Here is a 5579-nt window from a genome sequence, read left to right on the forward strand (position 1 = left end):
TGAAATTTAAATAGATAATATATTATTAATATTAATATTACTAATTTGACAACTAAAATATGTCACGTAATACTCTTTCTCATTGCAATTGAAATGAATTTATTCCTCCCGAAATTGATATGTTTTATCCTTATTGGTTTCAAAAAATTTCAAAAATATCCTTAACATTAATTTGTTTCAATTTTCTCCCTAATGTTTTAATAAGTTTCAATTTTATTCTTATTTTTAATTTTTCGATCAACGTGTTGTCAACGTTTTTTTTCTATTTTACCCTTTTCTCTCCATCATCATCATCATCATCATCATCATCATACTACTCCACTACTCAAAATCCGACAATCCCTCACCACACGACCACACCACAACCTCTCCCACCCCCAATCATTCTTTAGCACCACTATATTATCATCACCTTCACTACTTATGCATTTAACACCAACCTCTTTTACCGTACTACCACCTAAATTATCACCTTTACCAACCCCACCCTCAATCCTAGATGTTGTCATCACCACCACCATCACAAACACCTCTATTATCACCATGAATCGCAGCCTACACCACCACCAATCGCAATCCCACACCACAATACCAACAAAATTCATGTAAGACCTAATTTTTGGTAGGTCATGATCATACCAAAAATTGAACGTTACCAACTTGCTTCCTAGATATAATGATTATTTAATAGTAAGCCTGTAACCTTGTTAGCGCGTAATTGATTTTTCAGAAAAACTTCTTCTTTATACAAAGGATACGAAAACTAAATCAACATACATGAATAATAGTATAAAAATAAAATACATGAATAAGAAATGTATCCATAATAATATACATCGTTTACATATATAGATAGACGTCATAAAAAAAGTCAATTAATACATCCTTTCATACACCCTTTATCCAAAATATACATATATAAACCCTTGACACTCCGAAGCCTAGCCCATAGAAGAAGTCCCTAGTCTAACACCCGAATTAGCCTAGCAAGTCTAACAAAATACTAGTCTCTTTATGGGTCTAACCAAAAGTGAGAGTCTAAATCCAAAATACTGGTGCTAAGTTGAAGCGTTGTCAAAACAAGTTACCGTATCCCAAACTGTCTGCGGTCAAGCATCGCTATCAGAAGATGAGATGTCCACCACCTCTGGATACTCCTTAGAGTCCTCATTGCCATCATCAAATATCTCTATGATCTCACAGGAATATTGGGTACCGTCATCGCTGCACTGATCCACGTGTACAGGTCCGCTAGTGAACGCAGGTCTGTCTACTTGTATCTGCTCTAGTCTCTCTACTGAAGGACTCAACTGATCTCCTGACTGTGCCTCTGATGAAAGTGATGCAATCGGCTCGGAAGGAAGATCCCATCAAGCTGAGGTACGGGAACATACTCCTTAGCTAGGACAGGCTGAGGGACTACTTGATCCCCTGGCTATGTTGGATAAGGGTGTCCAAGTCCGTCCGAAAAAGGATGGTGAGCTGCGTCTGGGTGAATCCATGATAGCAAAATCTCATATGGTGCATCGGGATCAAAGTGGAGAGTGTTTATTAGGTGCTGGAAAGGGTGATTACGTAATATATACAAGCGTACTTGAGGCTCGGCGGCTACTATATATAAACTATGATGCACTGGGTCCTCGTAGATATATGGGTAATCAAGATCGTAGAAGATCACTCTCGTCTCTATCTAAAGGGAAAAAGAAGGGGTAAGAACTGGGAAGTCCTTAGTAGGATCGGGGTATCTAGTTAGATTCATTTTATTATGTACTCAACCAGCAACAACAATCAATACAACACAACCAATCGAATGTTTAGGGAACACAAAAATTAAACATAGCACACACATAATCACAAATAATGCATTTCACAAAAAATATGTGCAAACAATATGATGTATGTCTATCCTAATGTAGGTAATGAGCTCATCTGTCGGTTTTTATCCGCTCCTGACATAATCTAATATCCCGTGTCAGATATGGCTTTCCAGTGGTATAACCTCTACAAAGAATCCACCTTACAGCATGCCAAATGTGACCTCTATAAGCCCTTTCCATTACAAGCGCAATTCTCTTAGATGAAGTGTATTTTTTATACACTAGAAAGCAATTCTGGGTGGACTCACCACCATATCTCTACTCAACCTCTAGCAGCAGACACAATCAATAGTTACTTATCTTTTTTCTTTTCTTTTCTTTCTTTTTTCTTCAAAATGGTTCAGCCATGCATGAGGATGGGATGATTAATGGTGATAATGATGATTATGTGTCAAGGGTGGGGGTTAGGTGTCAAGTTATAAAGCTGTTGAGTCAGTGGTTCAAGTTATAACGGATAATTATGAAGATAAATGTATTAAAACACAAGTAATAATACATATGGGGATAAATATTGTTGAGTTTAGGAAACAATAATCGTATTTTTGGTGATGACAAACATATATTTGGTTGGGTTAAAAGCCCAAAAATTTTTTGATGTGAATATTCATAGTGTAGGTCCAAATCTGTTTTTGATAGAGAAGCCTAATAAGAAATACATCTTGCCTATACTATTGACAGTTGGAAAAAATAAAAAGAAAGTTGGTATATGAATAAATCATGCCAAGTTAAATGTATTTACAATCAATTAGACCAATTCATTAGCAAATAGACACACCTATCTGATCAAGCAAATGGACCAACATCCGATGCTCTAAAATCAAGGTTGATGGGAATTTTACAAACTAAGGAAGAAACTTTAGAATAGACCAAGCTCTTAGTCCAGTCCAATAAGAAGAACTATGTGCATCCAAAGCCGGTGATTGGGACCAAGTCCACAACCTAGTTCATTAGCTTCATGAAGGGAAAAGATATTTATTGCTGGTGAAGCTTTATGATTTTGGGTAAGGCACAGAGAAGAAAAAAGGGGTTCACTTTTTCTATCTATCATCAAAGAAGAAAAGGAAAAAGCAAATCTTGGAAGCTAGGTAAAATTAATAGAACTTTAAATCAATTTAAAGGATTGATCTATTTCAGAAAAAAAAAAGGTAAAAGTTTTTCATTAATAGGCAAGTAAATTACTTGTGGAATTCATCTTCCTTCTGCACATGCAATTCGGAAAACAAAAGAAAAATTGGAGTCTACTTTCTTCTACTGTAAATCAATGATTGATATTGAAACTTGGGGCCAAAATATAATATTAAGGGTTTGGATTTATCAAACTCATTGAGGAACTGCTACTAATGAAGTTGCTGATGTCCATCTATCTTCTATGTAGCTCACCTCTATTTCTTCATCCCTGATTTTCTAATATGAATTGATGGAGATAGAAGGAGTAGATTATAGTTAGCTCTAGATTCAAAGAGTTGACCTTGTTGATTTGGTTCAAGATACAAAAAGGAACAAGGCAACCTGAAATCAGCAAGGAGAGGGAACTAGAGTTTAAGTTTCATTAAGAGCTTCTCTAGTGTTCTTGCTCAATATTTTGGACAGTGTTTCTACATCAAGGAAACATTCTGCCAAGATGAAGAGTTACAGTTGAGAGTGCTGAATCTGGTTCATCTTATAGCTTCAGAGCTAGTCAACATTATCTCCTTCATGGTCTATCATTGATTATTCTGTTTGTATGTTTTATCTTTCTTTATTTTTATTCAGTGGTAAAAGGCATATAAGTGAAGCATTAAAAAAAATCCATTGAGAGAAAAGGCAAAGAGAGGTACTTGGAGAGAAAAGCCAAGATTTATGTCATATCTCTTTTGATTGTATTTCTATTTTGTATCTTGTATCTTGTATCCAAGATATATCTCTTGCTAAGTTTAATGAGTACTTAGTGTGTTGAAAGTCTAGGAAGTAACCTAGCCAAGTCAAGATTATGTTGAAGCTTGGTTTGTCCCTGATAAGATTAGGTTGAATCCTTGGAAATTAGTGTATGTAATAGTAAAGATTCCATCACTGGATGTAGGTTGCATTGCACAAGGCAGCTGAATCAGGATACATGCCTGAGTCATCTTCTATTTCCTTGCTTTGATTCTGTTTTTAACGATTTATGAGACAAAATAAAATTGTCTCCTGTATAATCAATCTTGCAGTTTAAACATAAACAAAGTTTCATTTTTTGGTTTGAGGACTTATTATTCAAGATAAAAAAAAGGCCATAGATTCAATCTCTCCTTCTCTAAGCCATCAAGAATCTTCAATATATATATATATATATATAATAGGTTACTAATATAAATGACATTAGTAACATAATGATTAGAAGAAATAAAAATATATGATGAAGCATTAGCAATTCTAAGTTCATCAGAGAATACTGATATTTACTTATATCGGTGGATATCGAATCCGATAATAATATGATTTGATGGTGACGATGATTTTGATCTCAATATCACCGTGGAAGAGAAGGAGGAGCGCATGGGTGAAGGATGCAGAGCACGAAGAAAACACATGCAAATATGAAAAGGTAAGGCGATGACCATGAAGGAATTAGGGAGAAGGCGTGATGGGAAGGAGACGGAGATAGAGGCGGTTGCGATGACATGTAGAGATGATGATAAAAAAAATAATGGTTAATTTAATAAATAAATAAATAACTAAAATCGTACATTGAATAAAAGTATATTTTTGTGATTTTAAACTATTGAAAATACATTTTGAAAATAAACCAACCAAACATATTTTTATTATTTTTGATACTTAGAAATGAATCTTCTTTGCACAAACCAATCGCATTTTTTAAAAGGAGAAAAGTTAAAAATGATTTTTATTTTCAGAAAATAAAAATAAAAAGCGAAAACAAAAAATATTTTCACAAAGCAATCAGCCCCTTAATTTTACAATTTTTTTTTTCTAAAGTTAGGAATAAAATTCGAATCCACAACCTCTAAATAAATATAAAAAGACTATACCATTTCAACTATAGCTCATTAGTCCCATAATTTTACGCTTACACATACAAGTATAATATGACTATATTGTCTATATGGTCATAAATCATCATAATCCAGTTATAAATGAGTGTCATTAGTTCAATTTCAAAAACGACTAACTCAAAAAGTAAACTTGGTTAAACATTTATTAAAAAAATTATATATTTGATTTTCAAGTGAGGCAAGATATTAAATAAAAAATTACTGGATTTATATTAATAAATTAAATATATCGTAAAGTAATTAAGGCATGGAATAGAAATAAGTGGATATGGAATATTACCTCATGTTATAAAGTGCAAAGAAGAAAAGTTTCCCTTATCTGCAAAAACTGTGTGATGAAAAGTTCACACACTCATGATGGAGAGTTGAAACTGAATTATTTGTGGGAAGAGAAAGGACAACAAAATCCTAGTCATAACAATCACACATTGCATGTACTTCTTTTGTTTCTTTGATATTTCGAGTCGTAAACAAGAAAATAAAGGAAAAGGGGGAGCATCCAACAAACAAACGCATCAACTCTTCAATAAATGCTGCTATCACAAGAATTGGATTATATTTAATTTGTATGTATTGTTTGTATAAATGAAAAAATAATTATATAAATCTTAAATTATTAAGGTGCTATATCTATAAAAATATTTCACTCAATGATTTTTTTAGTATAATT

The sequence above is a fragment of the Arachis ipaensis genome, chromosome B01 (assembly GCF_000816755.2).
Source record: "Arachis ipaensis cultivar K30076 chromosome B01, Araip1.1, whole genome shotgun sequence".
NCBI lineage: Eukaryota > Viridiplantae > Streptophyta > Magnoliopsida > Fabales > Fabaceae > Arachis > Arachis ipaensis.